This window comes from Micropterus dolomieu, linkage group LG02 (genome assembly GCF_021292245.1).
Source record: "Micropterus dolomieu isolate WLL.071019.BEF.003 ecotype Adirondacks linkage group LG02, ASM2129224v1, whole genome shotgun sequence".
NCBI classification, from domain to species: domain Eukaryota; kingdom Metazoa; phylum Chordata; class Actinopteri; order Centrarchiformes; family Centrarchidae; genus Micropterus; species Micropterus dolomieu.
Genome location: NC_060151.1, coordinates 22,931,895 through 22,951,760, shown reverse-complemented (window position 1 = coordinate 22,951,760; position 19,866 = coordinate 22,931,895).

Sequence of the window (19,866 nt, the reverse complement as noted above, 5' to 3'; positions counted from 1 at the left end):
GTGCAACTGTCAGTGTGACTGGATTTATGCACTCAAAAAAAACAAGTGTTAACTTATGTGTAAGTTATACTTATGTGTATGTGCAATGGTATGTTGATTCACTGTCTAAAACAGAGTGTTTTTTTAATGTACTGAGCATCTAGCATTTACAAAGCGTTTAACCCCAGAGCTTCCCTTCTTATTATCACGTTACCCCTCGCTGCTGGTCTGCCTTCTCTCCATACCTCCACAGCCTCAACAAGAGACTCTGTGAGCCTCTTGTTTCCTAGTAACTGTGGGAGGAATGTAGGGCTTTGTGATAGGATGTGCTTTTCTAATCAGTCAGTTGTGTGCATGCATGCATTGATTTCCAAATTATTACATATGAATGTATTGAATTATACCGTATTATATTCAGAAGTGTTACTAATATTTTGAACACAGAATTAATATCAATAAGGACAAACTAAATATTAGAAACTCCATTCAGTATAATACAATTCAGTTCAACAGCACCACAAACTACATCCTCCAAAATGTCTGTAAAGTTGATTCAACATCTTTCTAAACAAAAACAAAAACTGATTACAACGCAGTATTGTAATATTAGGATGCATTGTTGATAAACTGGCAACCTGTTTAATTAATTTTGCCATTTTGTAAAACAAATCTGCCAAACATTCCCTGGTTCCAGATTCTCAAATGTGAGGACTACATAATTGTAACTTCAGTCTTTGGACTGTTGGTTGGACAAAACAAGCAATGTTGGGCTCTGGGATTCAATAATTAATAAAAACAACAACAATAAAAGCCACTGATTATTAAAATAATCATTAGTTGCAGCTATAGAAAATGTTATAACACAAAATAAACAGAAACTAAACTCAAACAAAGCATCCATAGCATGACAACCTTCAGACGTCCTTGTTATAACCGACAGGCTGAGCTCAGGCTTTGGCAGTCATTACCTCTGCGTGCAGTCCTCACAGAGCTCTAGTTATTGAACAAGGTCAAACATTGGAAGGCAACTCCTTGCTGCTGAAATGATGACCACTGTGTGACTCACCACCACCAGCAACAATATCCAGGCAAACACATCCAGTTATACTCGGCACAGCCATTTTCCTCCCCCTTTCTCACCCACTACTCACTACAGTCAGAAAGCCAATCCATCCTGACACTTTCTCTGCTCATAATCTAAGAAAATATCAGCACAGTGTTGTCCAGCCTGTCGTGCATTTCTTGCACACTGGCCATGTTTCAGAAATGCCAATGTCATCCACTATGTTAGAGCCCGTGCTTTCCCATTAATGCCTTGAAGTGCGGAGATGGATGCCACCCAGGTAATCCATCAGGAGACACAAACACACGCAGCATTAGCTGAACCAGAGGGATACAGGTCTGTCTCAGAGGAAAACAGGGCTGACCTTTTCATACTCACCGCTCTAATAGTTTATGGCAGTGGGTTTGGGCTCATCTGTGGATTTCACATGCAATGTTTATGGCAGCAGTGGTTACAGAAAATCCATCTTTTAAGCTCGGCTGGACTGCCGTAAAATGCAAGTCCGTATCTGCTTCCCAGCCGGTTACAAGTCATTACATGTATATTAGTGGGCGATAAAGTGGGAATTGGTTTCCTTGTCAGGAAGGTAGCTCCTAGTGGGGAAAATGAGGAAGGAAATGAAAAGTAATCCACAAGGTTGCAGCAGGACACAGCCTTTCTTACTGCAGAGACTTGCAATGGCATGAAGAAGTGCAGCACCGAACACACACATACACACACAAACAAGGATATGGACCTACTGAAATGCATGAGTGATTTAAGAGATTCAGACTCTTACACAACTGACAGTACAGGTGATGGAGGTTTAAATGTTGACTGGGATCGAGCAAAGATGGAAATCTAAATTGCAGCCGAGCCCCGAGGCAGAGCAGGCATATTTGATGCTTCAATTCGCAAAGTGAGCAAGCTAAATCTCTCATTACAGTTTGATAAATCAACCTTTGGTATGGACGCAGTGTCAAGCAGAGAACAGGGGCAAAGAGGGAGATAGTGTAGGAGTGTATTGAGACAGAGACCAGAATGAGATGGGATATTTGGATCCAGTCAGGAGCAGAAGGAGGCTAATCTGCCCGAAATCATCAGAGCCTGCGCTGCCTGCTTTGTATTCCTGCCTGGGCATCTCGGGAATGAAAATCAGAAGTGATGGGAGGACGTAGGAGGAAACAGTTTGTGTGAGAAGAAAGAAGACCATTACTGCTTCTTCTAGCACCTCACTTACACCGCCATCCTCATTTCCTCTAATTCGTTCCCTTTTTTCCTTTCTCTCTTTCTTCTGGGGAAGTTTTAGGGAACAACTGTTTCCCTCTTTCAGGTTTCTCAGTTGCTTCACACTTAAATGTTACACAGATGCCAGAAATGAGTCTTTAGCCCAGAGGTGTCTGAAATGTAAGCTAAATGAGGTTGTCCCTAATATGAAATACACTCCATCCGACACTCAGGAGTCTACACGTTCATTAGTGATTCACCTCAACTCTCTCTGAACCTGTTTAAGCATTCACCTGACATTAAATGTTTAATAATAACCACAGAAACATGTCCACGTAACAAAACACAACCTTGCGGGAAAGAGAACAGTGCAACATGATCTGCATCTCCTATGTTTAGACTACTGCTGTCCCATGCAGAGAGGAAGCAGATGTATTTGGATCTGACACTGTGTGCCCCATTTCTACTGAATATTAAAAGCAGAGTGTCACGCTGCTATTTCAGGTACGACAAAACACCAGGTGAGGCTCAAATGGATGTTGGACTTCTTTGTTCCACAAAAAGAGATACCATTTAGTTCTAGAGGTGCACATGTTGCCTCCTTTCTTTTTGCATTCTACATTGGACAAATGATTTTAATAAACTGGAACAGGAACAAATTATGTTATACGTTCCATAAGGACAAATACAAATGAGTAGCCTTTTTAATCTCAAAACAAGCCCAAAACCTTTCATAACTACACTTCTGGATACACTCAGTGCCCACTTTTTACAGGTATACCTGTAAAATCTAAGGCAATCTATATGGTAATCTATAACTATATGTCTGTTACTGAGATTGTAGTATGCAGTGGTGTTGAACGGAACTGCATTAGATTAAGAGGTGTGTCTGATATTTTGCCCACAACAATTACAAACAAGAGGGGAGAAGAATATTAGAAAAAACATTTCAATATAATGCAGTTCAGTACAACACCACCACTAACTACGACCTCAACAATAAAGATCTAATTTAATTAACAAAAATTGAACATTAAAATCCAGGCAGTGTGCCTAAAGAGATCCTAATATTGCCTTGGGGTTGTATTTAATTTCCCCGTCTTTACGGATGTGTGTGTGAGTGAAGACAAAGCAACAGAGAAGGCAACTGATTTTTGACTGACTTGACAACTCAAAGGCTTACTTGCAATAAATAAACACAGTGATGATTGCTGTAACGTGTCTGAGGTAAAAAAAATTATATTATATATATATATATACATACACATACACACACACACACACATCACCATTAGCAACACTGTGTTAACACACACACACACACACACACACATCACCATTAGCAACACTGTGTTAAACAAGTGTTCAACATTTTGGGAAATGTGTTTACAAGAGTTAAATGATAAGATTGATCCAACTGTCACGTCTCTGCAGTAAAGATTTAGCTGGAATCAGCAGCCGGTTAGCATAGCTTAGCCTAAGGTAGGCAGAGTTACCTTTGGACAGAGCGAGGAAACCAGTTTCCCCTTGTTTTTTAGTCTCAGTGCTAAGCTAATTTAATGGGCTGCTTTTACCTTTGAGATATGAAGGTGGCATTGATCTCTTTCTGAGCATGAAAGAAAATCAGAGCATTTCCCAAAACGTCAGACCATTCCTTCAAACCACCCACATCAAGCAAAATGATTGAATTGATGATTAAAATATGATTAATATTGATTTTGGTCCCAATGGCTAAAAGTCAGATGGTTCGGTTATCTCCAGTTGAGAGCCTGCATTTTGTACAGCATCCAGTGAGCTCGTGTTGGAAACATCTGTTCATTTAATTACAACAAAAATAAACTGAAAACAAAATTTACATGCACACACCCACTCTTGCAGCACAATGATCGGCAGGTTTTATAAGTTGATGTCTAAATCAGCCAAAGTACACTGTGTAAGATGTCACGATCCTGAAAATAATGATAGGCTGGGTGGGAGGGAGAGGAGAGACTTACCTATTTTACCAAAATGAAAATGCTGTCATCTACTGTGAAGTCTGTATTTCAACTTAAAATTAAAAACTATTTTCTATTGAACTGGTTTCAATTCACTTTTAAGCAGAAAAACTGTTTTTAAAAAGTGTCCATTAATCACTGCAAAAGTAAACCTACTGCCTTCTGCCTACCACATTTGAATATTTACCTCATTAGCTACTACATTTTCACAATTTGATCTGCACTGTACCAACTGTCATTAAAGCAGAAAATAGATGCTGCCATCAAATACTGTCTTGAAGTATTGCAATTACTGGCAAGGTACAATCTAACCAGCTAATAAACTTTCAAATATCAAACAAATGGAAGTTGAATTTTTGAATCCGTAATATGCCAAGATGTGTTATCTCATTATATGACAAGTTTATATGCAATGACCTTTTACATACATACAAAACCACCTACATATATGGACCTTTTCTTCTTCTTTCTCCTGCAGCAGCACAAAGTAGCTCTGTACCACTCGGCCTCTCAAACAGTCAGCAGAAAGCTACTTTTGATTTAGGGTCCATTTTGTTATGTCTCGCTACGGAACTCCTTAATACACAACAAGTTGTTTTTATGACTCACAGGCTGCAGCTTTCAAGGAGCTTGAGACTGTGATCACTGTGGACCAACTAGAGCTATGTGAGCAGGGAAAAACTAGAGGATAATGAAGTAAATATTGGTCTCCTGGACCCACAGTGCAATCGCTTCAGGATCATGTTATACAAGCTGCTGTGGAGTCGTTTTACTGTAATTTTCGGCCCTTTTTGGAATCTAACCAACCAACTGCAGCCACCTCAGTTGTTTAAGCGAAGGATGACTTGAAGTTATACCATCTAACTTGATTTGTGTGCTAACACAAACATTACCAGCCGACAGGAAGTGATTGTTCCTGATTGTAATAGACATCAGTTTGAGGAAAGGCTTTATTCATGTTTTAGTAAGTTGAAAGTGATTCAAGGCTGCCATATAAATACTCTTCTAACATGTTTTTGTATGAGAAGAACAACAGTATCCACCATTTCAGCAAGTACCCAAAAAAACAGCATATGTAATGTAACGTTCACGTGACAAAGCCCACTAGGATCATAATAACTATGACAGGAGCAAAGGAGGGAGCCATGTGACTTTACGTTAAGGAGGCTGGGGTGGATGGATGGGTCAACAAGACATCGTACTTAACATGGGAAACTGCTGTTTGTTTCCGGATTCCAACTGACAGCCATAACCACGATCATTCCCTTAGCTTAACAAAGTACTTCATCATATGGCTGGTCGATATATTGGCATAATGAGGTATACGATATCATTTCAAAAGAGATATCAAATTAGACAATACCGCTCCAATATAGTTTGATGCTGAATTAATTAATATGTTTACGTAATGTCCTTTCAGCGTTTGCTCCCTTACCACGCAGCCCCGCCCCTCCCTCTGCATCTGCACACAGCCGTCTACTCATAATTGTACACTGTAGCATTTATCAGAGAAAAATAGAGTGATTATGTTACAACTCGCGACACGGTGGATTTTTTACAAGAGCGGACCAGGTAAAGCGAAGGTGAACACACCAGCCAGATGTCATTCGTTAGCTACCATGTTGGTTTTGTTTTGATAGACTACGTCGTTAACACACCTCCTCAACGTGCAGCGCAGCTGCTGCTGTGAACAGAATCGCACATAAAAAACCCCAGAAGACAAAGTTCTGTTTTTTCAGCGACTTTATACAACATAGCTTACTACTGATGGAGAAAGTCACCGGAGCATATATTCAGGGAGAAAGAGACCGTAAGAAGCGGGGCACGCTGACGTGTTTGCAGCAGAGGTACGTTAGGTCTGAGTGTGAAGAGAACTGAAGGAGGCAGATTCAATAAGTGAGTGACACTTAAGATGGAGAATGAAGTATAATTAAAACTGTGAAATATGAAAATAGCTAAGTTACTACAAATAGTAAAAACATGGCTGCTAAAACTGCTGCTAATCAGTAATGTATCCAAGCATGACGTTTTTGCCTTACTATTTTAGATACATAAGTGGGAAAAATAACTTTTACATTAACATTTAACAGAGTGACCAGTGTGCTTCTAGAAAACAGAACATTATAGGACTTCCTAGCAACTGTAACTGCTCAGTATCCCTCTTTTCAATTTTCTCTGAAAAGGTCAACATTAAATTAAACTAGACTTGAATGTTTCCTCATTCTATCAGAGGCCAAAAAATACAGTTCTACTGATTTTATTATAATTCATACATCCATCGGTCATAACAAGAATCTATGTGAATGGCTCGGATTATTCAGCCCATTTTGCACAGATATCAAACTCTGCCCTGCACACAAGTGTGGCAAGGAAACAAAGACTTTTGATAAATGCATGAAGTATTTAAACTCAATCATTAATGACCTTGAGAACTAACTAGTGTGCTTAATACCATGGCTGTGAGTGGCTCATCATATTGGCCACAAACCCAGGGAGTAAAAAGCACAAACCATTCGCAAAGAGTTAGATTTTTGACTTGCAACCTCAGTTGACATTAAAAATTCCCTCCTAAGTACAAAACTGGAAAAGTGCAAAAACAAAGAAAACTCTTGAATGAGATGTGAAACAGTCCGAGCTCCGAGGTTTTTCACCGAATAATTATTGAAGCATGCCTTAATCAATTTACTCCTTAAATCCAAAGATGTTGCATGTATATGATCACTCCACTGTACAGAACGTAAAGTACATATTTGCACACATGCATGCTGGTTCACATATGTGACAAGGACACTGCATGAAACAAACCTAACATAAGGACCAGCTTGCTGGTTTGAACAGAGAAGTCTGGCATTTTCCCACCCATCTCCCATCATTATGTGCTCAGCCCCTTTTATGCACTCGAGGTTGTGCCCCAGAATGTGTGCAGTCTGTATATCATGTTAATATTTTGTTTAGCACATTTACTTCAATATCAGTACAACTCTGGCAACGCTATTCCCAGCAGGGTCAATTACTTCGGAAATGCCCTCAAAACATGTAGCTCCTCTGCCATAAAACATTGCATCATCATCAGCCAATCACAAGGTGGCATTCATGGGGCTTTGTGTGGCACAGACCTAGGGAACAAGCAGGTGCATAAGTAAAAAAACAATGACTCCACAAACATACTGAGAGCCAGATGACTGCTTGCTGCTATAACAGATGCTTATAAGCTTTGAACTGAGTTTTTGGTCTTAGGTAAACATTCATACCAAAAACTCTTATTACTAGCGATCTGATCAGCAGTCAAATAGACTAAAACAAAGCCAAGTATATAACGTGGTTTAATTGAGGTTGTGTCCTTGCATGTTAGATAAATAGCTGACGGGACCGTAATGACATGACCCTCTACAGTCCACCTGTCTATTGCTGCCAATATTGTCCTCTGAAACAAAAAGATGGTAAACAGACCAGCAGAGCTCAGCTGGTTTCAAAACAAAATCTATTATCCTATATTATCTGCTTTTTTTCATTAATGCCATCTTTGTGCAGCTTATATTAGCTCTGTACTATGACGTAAATACGAATTTATTTCAGACTGAAATATAACGGAACTAAACAAAGTTAAAGTCTATCCTCCACCATCCATTTTCCTACAGCCACATTTATTGTGTCATGTTGCCGACATGTCAGTGCAAATGTCAAGACAAAATCCTCCTATATCAGAGAAAATACAGAAGGGTATTATGGCCAAGAGGTCATAAGATTACCTCATACTTTCAGTCTTAGGCCAAATGGTACTGGATACACTATGTTACCATACAAATACATCCTATTATTTTTACATTTATGCCATGTTTATGTCTTTGCCAGTATTTTCCTTTCATACAGTAGCATTGCTTCAGCATGTAGTATAACAACATCTCAGTCACTGCCAGCCCCTCCTAGACACCGTTCTGGCTTTGCCTCGCTAGAGAGGATCAGCAGATAGACAGACGTGTGTTGACATAAACCTCAGCTGAACATACTAGGTATAACATAGAGGCATAAAGCTACCAGGATCTGCTGTCTTTACACAATGGCAACATCACGATAATCATTAGCTCTCCGGCAGGCTAATACTGGACTTAATGCTTGACTCTGCTTAATCTATTCTTTACGGTTTAGTCTAGCAGTGTGAACTGGTACGTCTCTAATGGGCTTATAAAGATGCTTATATACAAACACATGCTGATATATTTGAGGTGACAGGCAGTGGTGGAGCAGTGACTAACAAGTGTAAATTATATACTTTACTGACCATATTGGTAAAACAAAGCTGATGTGTCAATTTGCTGGCTTGCTGGTGGCCTGAATGCACAGCTCAAACGTTAGCATGGTTTGTGGAAGAAGTCTTTGTCTGCATTAACTTAAATTAGTACCTCAAATTGCCACCAACAGCAATGGCAATCCTAAATACAATCCAGCTAGACATCGTTTGATTCAGCACATTAAAAACTGTTGTGAAAAAGAAATTTGTTGCTTTAACATTCAGCTGACTCAATTCGTTTTTAGAAAAAAAAAAGAAAGAAAAGAAAAAAAAAAAGACACCCATGGCTTAGTGTTCAGCCTAATCCATGTCAATCCCTCTAAAATAGACACTGACTACAGACAGAACTCCAAGGACAAGTTTTACAGTCATAAAGCAAAAAATCCAATAGACACACAGACATCTGGCAGGTGCAAAATGTCTCATGACACCGTAGCTTTTGTCTGCCATCACCTAAGCCTCAAATTTCCTCTGCGTTTGAAGTTTCAAATATCAACTTGGAGAAATGAGAAATGAAACTTTCCAAAGGTCATCCAGCCAAAAACTGACCACACAAGGTGAGGGTGTCAATATTCTACACCAAACACATCTGAGAAGAAGCTCACACTTTACTATTCAACAGCTGAGCCCTTGCAATCATCCAAGTAATGACCCACCGCAAGACCTTACCATCGCAACTTACCTGTCCATCTACGCAACAACCCCTTTTTTGTCTTTTGTTCTTTCAAACTTCCACTCATTCTTTCACCGTCTTTCATTTCTGCTATCTTTTGTCTTTTTCCCCTTCTCCCCACTAGCTACCACACTGTCCCTGGGGGAGAGGCAAGCAAAGGATGAAGAGGAGGGGAATAGGAAAGGAGGGAGAAATAAGTGAGGGAGAATGACGAGTTAGAGAGGAAAAAGAAGGTGGATGAATTCCCAGAGCTGTGCTGTGCTGCCCTTTTCTCTGAAAAGTGAGCATTTGCACCTTCGCCCTCTTCTGCCCTCTTTATTTCTTGGCATCTTGAATACTTTTGCTCTGTTGCCCCCACCCAGCCTTTCACTCCCAGGAGTGTTTTAACATGCCTCTAGTATATTTCCCTCAATTCTTTCTTACTTTAACCCCCACACCCTTTGCACTCTTTTCATATGGTTTGTCTCTACATTTTACCCTCCCTCTTCCTGAAACACAGGTTTCACACATGGACACAGATGAAAATCTACAGTATTCTGCATGCAGATATATACACACATTCACATCTAGAGGCAAATATGCCCACCTCTCACCAGGTATCAGAGACCTTCAGTTCATTTTCAAGCATAGCATTTTCAGGCTGCAAAGCTTTCAACTGGTAATTTACCAAAGGTATTGTAAAAGAAAGTCAAATAGAGATTTAAAAAAGAGAGCTAGAAGCCCGAAGGGAATAGAGAGAGCATCACATGAAGGAGTTGACCCACCCAATCATCTATTTACAATACCATCCCCCATTCACTCAAAGCAAAGCTGCCTAGCCCCCTCATTAAGCTATCTTCACATGCACCAATTCTTATATTTGTTGTATCAATATCTGTATTAAGACTAACATCTTATTGTCTTTCACACACACACACACCCTTAGGAGAGCTTCACTTCCAAGAGGTCATCCATCAGTTGCAACCACCACACACACACACACACACACACACACACACACACTTTGCACTCAACTACACACGACAAAAATCTCTCTTACTAGTCACCTCCTTCTCTCTTTCACACCACACACAGACTCACACCCACCAGCACCACCTGCTTCAGTGATTGTACTTCTGCTCTACACTAGCCCCCTCCCATTTTTCACTGCTCCCACAAATGGTGCCTCCACCCAGTGTTTCCAGCTCCTCCAGCACCTCATCCTCGTATTCAACATCCCTGCAAGCCTCTCCCGAGGCGCCTCACTTCTAACCTACTACCCATTAACTCATGCTACCTTACAGCATCACTTTCCTCAAGCGATGCCACGCTCCACAAGCCCTCAGCCCAACCCCCATCCTTTGCTTTCACAGAGTGTGACAGGAGGGCAGCCAGCTGGTTGGAAAGCACAACATGCAGAATCAAAAGATACCTGCAACACAAGTATGCATGGAGATAGGGTTGACATGCCTTGGGATGGTGCATTGCCCATGCTGCGACACGGACCGCTGCAGCTGAAAGTGATCGCGTTTCCTGTTCCCCCTCCTCTTTTTTCCTCTCTCCTCCTCCCTCCTCCTGTCGCTTGCTTTCCGTTCTTCACTAAGCGCTGAGTCTCTCCTTCCTTGTGCCGGTCCCAGCGCTCCTATTCGCTCCTCTCCTTCTACCGTCCTCCTTCCCTTTGTTTCGCTCTAGCTTTCTCTTCCCTCCGCTGGAACCTCCTTCACGAGATGGCTGTGGTCCACCAGCGGTGCTCCTGACAGCACTGCGCGTGTGTGACTGCGAGCACGTGTGTGTGTGTGAGAGGGAGAGCCTAAGTGTGTGTTTGTGTGTGTGTGTGTGAGAGTGAGTGAGTGAGTGAGTGAGTGAGTGAGAGAGAGGGGGGTTTACTCTTCAGCAGTATGAACCCTGGGAGACTGTGCATGCCGGTGCAGGGATGCTCAGCACACAGCTAAGAATGAAGCACAAATTTTTCTCATGATAAATTCACACTCCCTCACCCACTCTCTCTCACTTGCTCGCTTCATTCCTTATTTCCTCCCCATTACACATTATACTCGCTCTCTCACTCGCTCTCTTAAAGATACAGGCGGCACGCTGCATTGCTACACGCCTAGGGCGCATCTCATGATATGGTAATAAAGGGGAGTCCAGGGACATGGTCCTGTGTGGGGCTCAGCAGCTGAGCTAGCAGGGGGGACGAGTGGAAAAATGCTTGAAGCATCTACTGTACCAGGAATGGGGGAAGGTGGTGCTGGTGATGCGAGGAAGAGAGCGAGTAAGTGTAAGGGAGGGACAAGAGTGAACACTTGAAATATCCCCTAGTGACAACAGCAGCTAATGATGAAGCTGTGTTGGGCTTGAGGCGAGGTTGCAAATGATTGGCATGGCAACCAGAGCGCAATGGCAAGTGAGAATGATGAGAAGAACGCCACAGGAGGGCAAGCTCAGCATCGCTGTGGCCTGTGGCTCTGCCCTGCTGGATATTTGTTTGCAAGCATAAATTATTGCTCTTTTGAGTCCTGGCGACTGACACCTACACCACAGTCCAGAAGTAGGGTCCAGCATCATGTCAGCTATTCAAGAATGCCCTTGAAACACAATGGGGAAAGAATCCATACTGAAATCAATCATGTACAATACTGTATCTGATAGAGGACCAAAAGAATTCTATAAGTAGCTAAGCGAAGCAAACGGATGGAGTGAAATGAAGGACACATAATGAAGACTGGAGTGGAAACTGTCAGGTGTTGCGGATGAGAGAGATTCAGAGTACTGCTGTCAAACAGAGAGAGGCTTTAGTTGCTAATGGGTGCTGATGAATTAAGAAAGTAAGGCGAGAAGAGTGAGGGAGAGAAAGTAAAATGCCAAGAGATGGAGAGATAAAAGAGGAGGACCATGATGAGAGTGATGAATAATGTATGGACAGGCTGCACACTGGCCAGTCCGTCATGTCCAGCTGGCTCGCAGGCTCAGGGAGAGGATACATCAGCTTGTCAGCTGGCACCTGTCCACCTGAACTACAGACAAGCCAACAAAACCCTGCAACAGTACAAATGTACACATTATTTAAAGTTAAAGTAAGGGAAGTTTAAAAGACTCTTATTCTAGACATCAGTGTCTACAAACGGCTTTACAAATGGAAACATCCTTTACAAGAGTCATGAAATGCAAGAGATGGCCAATCGCAAATGCCGCAAACGCAAACGAATGCCAAGGAAAATAAAAGGTCATTCTGGTTTCGGTTTGGTGTCATTAAGAGCACAAATCTGTCAATGTGCGTTAACAGAGGTGTAACTATTGTTAATGTGTGTGTGTGCAGAGGAACGAGGTCACGCTAATGTACAATGTGCTTAACTACACTGAGTGAAAGACCTAAATTAAAGCCATGCTGTCCTGGGTGCTGCTACTGGTGCTGGTCTTGAAAATGATGTTGCCCAGTTGGTAACTATTTATAGCAAAAACATTGGGATTGGAACATTTCTGAAATCAAATTAGTTTTCAAGTAGGGCTGGACAATAAAAAAACGAAAAACAATAATTATCGCAATATAATTTTTTTCAATAACAATATAACAAATTTTCAATAAATATTCAATAAATGTTTGATTTTATTCCCTTGAACCATACACTAATTAGGACTTAATTTTTGTATTAAGATTTTTATTTTGTTGAGGACCTGATAAAAGCTTTTACTTAATTTTACTCACGCATATTTGTTGACAAAGATTTTATCATAATTGTTTTGAATGTTCTACCTCAGATTTGTGAAGTGATCCACTGTTTGGCCTGAAGTGATGACTATAAAGAAGAGTTTAAAACCACAATAACCATCAGGTTTCTTCAACTTTCACTCAGAAGCAAAAATCAGCCCTTAAACTCAAAAGAATTAACGATTTGATACTTATCGTGATAATTATCGATATCGAAAGATATGAAACTTTTTATCGTGATAACATTTTTGCCCATATCATCCAGCCCTATTTTCAAGTGGCAACAAGTCACATTTTACTTCCCTTAAAGCACATAATGACATGTCTTTATGAGGACTGATAGGTTCAGTATCTAGGCGATCAGTACCTTAATTACATCACTGATTCCATTTTAGCAGCTTGTATTCCCAAAGGCTCCAAAAAAAAGGATTGGAGGCTACGCTAGTGACAGGCCACTACTTATAAAATAGCAACTTAACAGGTGTTTGATTACATACTGCATTTAGATCTGCACTCAAATATCTGTTCAGGAACCTGATATCCCTGTGTTATCTATTCGTACTATCTTACAGCAGCACTCCAGCACACTTGCAGGAATATGGCACTCAGTCACAGTGGAAGGAGCCTTTGGCTTGGGGCTGCCTAGTTAACCATTTAAAGCATATCCTCTCAGAGAGAACAAAAGTGATGACGCCTCAGGTCAACCTGTTATAGGAATGTCCCGATCTGATCCCTTAATCCAATCCTTACTACTTACATAACAGCATAAGATAACCAATGTTGATTAATAATATCTAGACACAATAAGCTGTAGCCTACTGACTCTGTAGGTTGACTTTTTCTTGTAGGTTCTTATTTCACCATTTTGATTGTACTTCATTCTCCACATTATTTTAGTGTTTTAGTGTTTATTCACTACTTGAATCTGCTCATTTCTACACACGCACACACAGCTCTGGTCTGTTAATGCAAATACACCGGCTTGCCCCGCCTCTTTCTGTTTCTCTCTCCCTGATGTGTCCTGCTCTGCTGACTTTCTCTATCAGCAGTATGTTTTTTTAAAGTCGCTGAAAGACACAGAACTTGTCTTTTGGATTTTTCCATCCGCGATTCCGTTTTTACAACAGCAGGTTCGCCGTATGTGCAGGAGGCTTGTAATGACATAGCCTACCGAAATGATCAAAACCAACATGGTACCGAATGACATCTGCACAGCTGTGTTCACTGTTCATTCAGCGTGCTGCAACGCTGGCTGAGATGTCAAGACACTGTAAAGGATCGGTTATGATCAGCTTTATTCTAGTGGATACTGATCCTTTAAAATATGCCTATACTGGCCCCAATACTGATACTTGGAATCTGTATTTATCTGTAATATGCTGTTATTAATAACACAAGCGGGCTGCTGACAAGAACATGTATTTTATCCCTGGCTTCTATTATTTACATGCTGCTGTGGCTTTCTCATTGGTACATTTTGTGTAAAAACAGTATGTTGACGTAGAATACATCACACCAAACATGTGCACTTGGGACGTAATACGCAATGTATATGCCAATTTTAAATTTGATTACTCCTCATATACCACCGCTGTGACTATATTTCATGTTGTAAAGCTGCACACCATACCTAGCATACAGCTAGTAAACAAAGAAAAACAAAGCTGCTGCAATAGGTCTAATCAGTTATCAAGCCAAGGACATTGCACTTGTCATATTGATATAATTTCTTCCCAGACACATCAACAAGGCGCGGGACCCAAACACTGACAGGAACTCTTAACTCGCATGTGTACAAATGTGGCACATTCTCTGGTCAATAAACAGTACAGCTCTCTTATTTTAAATACTGATATACTGAACTTATTTGTTTCATATTTTTATTGTGGATTGTTCTATTTCAATTCATTTTCTGTCAATTGCAGTAGCCTACTTGCTTTTTGTTTTATATTTACTTACTATGTTTATTGTTATGCAGCAAACACAGAGGTAAATTCCTTGTATGCTACAACCTACTTCGAAAAAAAACTATTCTGATTGCTATAAACTGCATCAGCTTACCATATTACTTTCTGATACGTTTAAGAAAACAATATTGGAGATTATGTAGTGATGATGTCATTTTTTCAATATTTCACTGAGCAGAAAGCTATTCATTGCAGAGGTGCAACTTGCTGAGTAAGTAGCTCTAGGACTTCGTGCTCTGCCACTATAAAATTACATCTGCTGTTTTATTGTTGGCTGTGCAACTGACCATATTGCAGTGCAAATTATTAGGACGCTCAATCTAAAATACATTTTTGGTTGTCCCTAAGGAGTTAAAGGAACCAAGTTTGCCCTGGTTGTCCTCCTTACTCCTCTCCATCTCAGCTGTACGAGCTCATCGACCCAGAAACCCTTCAGCACATTCAGTGGCACAATACATCTGCCCTCGCTTCAGAGGAAACTGGCCATCTGAGGTTATTAGGTGGGGGGTGGGGAGGAATGTAAGAAGACAGGACAACCCGGACATGCAGGAGGCAGAGGTGTTCTTTCTGTATATGAGAAATAGAAAAGGTAACTGTCATAACACATCAATCATCTTTCAACCTTCCCTTCACAACATCAAGAAACACTCCATATGCACTCACATGCACTAATGCACACAGTTGCTTAGGTCTCAAGGCAACCTTCAGAGCATTATCCAATGATACTGTACAGTCAGAGCTAGTAGTGCAGCAGGTTGGATCCTCTGGGTACAAGGAGGACATGTGAGAGGCAATGTATTGGCCTAAATATCTATAATGATGGACATCACTCCATTTCATGTCCGCTAAACCTGCAATACACAGTGTACCAAGGCTGTTCCAATTATATACCAAATATTCATCATCTAACCATGTTAAACTTTGCAGAAATACAGCAGTGTTACTGCTCCTAAAGCATGTACAAAAAACTGTTGATTAGAGTCAATGAGCCATATTCAGTCAACCAACTCACACAGTGTGATAATTAAGATCTGCTAAAACTGCTTCAGATACAGAGCCTGAAACACTGAAGAGTGAGCATCAGCTGCCCGTTGAGATAGATCAGTAAAACACCTGAGGAACAGCAGCAGGCTTAGACACATCAGCCATGCTGAATCAGAATCACTTTTATCGGCAAAGTAAACACATACAAGGCTTTCACTCCGGATTCTATTGGCTCTCAATGTACTCAGACACAGTTCCAAGTATAAAGCACTATCGTTAAAACAAGAACAACTATATCTATATTGCACTGTAAACAGGAAAAAAAGAGAAAATATTAAATTACGGAATCCATACAATGGCTGCATGCAAGACAACAAACATGTTTATATCCCTTAAGTCAGCACACATCATTACCCTCTACCAGACACCAAAGTTTGCCAATGGGCATGCCCAAGAAAACCGCAACAACTGATGGGGAAACATACTGCAAAAGCACTAAAGCCCATAACCAGTGGTGAGATATAACTAGGAAAATGTACTCAAGTTTTGAAATTCTGTACTTGTTACTTGCATTCATTTTACAACTATACATTACTGGTTGCCAAATAAAATTTTACAGAAAATTTAGGATTATTAACATTTGATCCCTTGCTGGAGATTAAACTGCCTAACAACATTCAAATTAGCTCCACCTAGACCACCAACAACATTAAAATGCTGCATGTACACACATGTATGCATCAGTACAAACAATTCAATAATATAATAATAATATATCTCTGACCAGGGCTTTTCTGCTTCAAAATCAACACCTTTACTTTTGACATTTTAAGTAAGTTACACTTTGTTGATAATACTTACTTACTTCTATACTTTTGCTTGAATAAGATCTTGAATGCAGAGCTTCTACTGAGTATTTTTAACCTGCGGTATTGTTATTCTTACTTTATGTGCCAAACAACCACTGAAAAACAGCAACTACAAGAAATTAATTCACAATTGATATAAATGAAAGTATAAAGTAACTTACATTACAGCATAGGAGCAGAGATATTAGATATTAGTATCTGCCAGCTAGCAACTAACGTTAGCCTCATAGCTAGCTAATGTAGCCAAGCACAAGCCCGTTGTTAAAGTTAGTGTTAGCAGAAACAAATACTTACCTTAGGCCATGAGTACTCTGCCATTTGGCTTGAAGTGTGTTTGAGTCAACTGGCATGAAGAATAACCGAATTGAGCTGGGAACAAAGTTGTAAACAGAGGATGGAGCGTCCCGCCTTAACTAGACCGGCTCATCTCAAAGGGTACGTTGGATATATGTTACAGCGAGTACCGAATATAGGCTCAGGTGTGACTATTTCCTACTTTTGTCAAATTAATAATCCAACCTGTACACTGCAATTAGCGCACATGACATATTTCTATCCTCATGTATAGATTTCAGCTAATGGCATAATTGGTATGCTAGTGTATGTTGTAATATATTAGTACTGCTGTGTTTTTGTGCGTGTTTTGTTAAATTGGAAATAAAATGGTGAATGGACTGCATTTATATTTTTCACCTGAGTAGGTCAAAGCGTTTTATAACACCTCTCATTCAGCCATACACACACACACACACACACACACACACACACACACACACACACACAGCGATGGCCAGTGGGACAGTAAGCCACTCATATTTTTGTATTTAAGTAAAAATAGCAACACCTGTGAAGAAAAATACTCTGTTACAAGTCCTGCATTGAACATTTTACTTAAGTAAAAGTACATTAGCATCAAAATATACTCAAAGTACCAAAGTACTCATTATAGCCTACAGAATGGCAGATTTCTGAATCATATATAGCCTAGTATATAAAAATATTATTAGATTATAGTTATGGATGCATTAATATGCACTTTAATGTTGCAGCTGTTGGGGGTAAAGGTAAAGGTGGGGGTAATGTGGGTAAATTAAAAAGTTAATTAAAATGTACTATGTTTTGAGAGTCCTAACTACCACAATACAATGGTGACTGAATTTATTTGGCAGAGGTTTAAATGATCTAGGGTGGTCCTTTCTCCACACACAGCAGGCATCTTTCTTCAACTACAAGACTACAGATGTTGTGAAATCAAAGAGTTCTTGGCCTCGCGTTAGTCCACTGCCAATCAATTGCACAAATCTTGTGTTTCCATGGCGATGTGAAAGGCTAGAGGTGACTTGTCTTTATAGAGAAAGGTGCAGTCACTGGTGAACTCTGTTTCCTTTGGCATGTGTGGGTGGATGGGCAGAATTTAAAATACCAACCCAGCCACAAGCACACTGCTGAGCACCTTCTGTGACTTCTGCATGCCAAGAAATGCAACTGACCATTAATGTTACACATACATGCGTTGAGCACATAGAAAATGTTGCAGTGGATAGAAGAGCCACCCCAATAAACAGAAACATATTTATATTAACACACATAAAATGCACAGTCACACATGCATAGATCTACAACAATCTTTTTACACCTTTTGTTGTTTATTGTTGCATTCACACCAGGCAAAGATAAAACAGATGTGAGATGCTGGATGATGTATATGTGATTGCTTCTTCACCTACTCCCTCCTATCGTTTACACTTCATTATAATATCCTATCATTGATCTTTTAAGGTTTATCATTGATACAGCTGATCAGTGACAAACAATGATGCAGTGCCTCCACTCTCCTGGGACGGGAGTCATCAGTAGTACCTAGATCCTATGAAAGGAACAATACAATGTAAGTACTCCGCAAAGGTCCATTAAAAATCTTACAAGAGTAAAAGTATTATCAGCAGATTGTGCTGAAAGTACAAGTTCTGATAAAACAAAATGGCTAATATATTATTATAAATGACATAATATATAATTAGATTGCTAATTAATTAATAATGACAAGCAGTATCCAGTACATTCCTAACTACAGTTAGGTAATTTAATCCATTGGCCCCCAAGATAAGGGTGACGATAAAAATTGGAGGGATCGTGAGACAATTAATGTTGTTGGAAAGAAATAACAATGTTCTCTATGCAAATTTAAATTCATTTTTGGGGACTTTTCTCTAATCTTTGCTTTAAATTTCTCTTGCAACAATTCACAGACATCTAAGACATGACAAGGGGCCCCAACAAAAGCCCTCACAAAGTCAAAAAGATTGGGGAACCACTGGTTTAATAATCAACAACGCATTGAGTTTCATAAGCTCGTCTAATTTTCTTAATGTAATATCTCAGTCTTAATCAGTATCTGATTAATCTGCCAAATAAACTAGTAGAGTGAAAAAAAGTTCCCCTCTGAAATGTAGAGTAGCAGTCTAAAGCAGCTTAAAATGGAAATACTCAACCTTAAAACTGTCCTTCAGTACAGTTAAGTACTTGCCACCAAAGGAGGTCATGTAGATGTAGTAACAATGTTAGTACAAAGAGGTATGCTGATAAGTTGACATCATTGTGGGGTGAACGAAGGGTTAATGTGCTGGGAAATTAAAGTGTGATGTGACACATCAAGGTAAGATTTAAAGGATCCACAGAGAGCACTCGCCAAAGGTCAAGTGTCACGCAGTGTGTGCAATTCTACGTATCCAAGGTTTGAATTATTTAATTTCAGCTTTATTTGAGACTGAGGTACATTATGGTCGGAAAGATGGGATCTACTTCAGAGTAGGTGGTGCTGAAGCAGTGATAGTGATTCAGATCCACAACGCTGTAAGAAGATGATAATAACCTCAGCTCAACCTCAGTTACAAAGCAGGATCTTTCAAATAAAAATCAAGATCAGGTCAGCAAGCATCTTGTAATTCCAACATAAAGGGCAACCGGTAGCCGCTGAAAAAAAGAAAACCTGTATCACAGTGCATGTCTTGTCTCCTGCTCTCCCTTCTCCAAGTCTGCTCTATCGCTCTCTAAATACATAAGGTGCTGTTTCCAAGGTAACAACTCTATGGAGAATTAGCCACCTGAAATCAAGATGGAGTGGAAAAGGAGGGTGAGCAGTGGTCTGCAGGCTC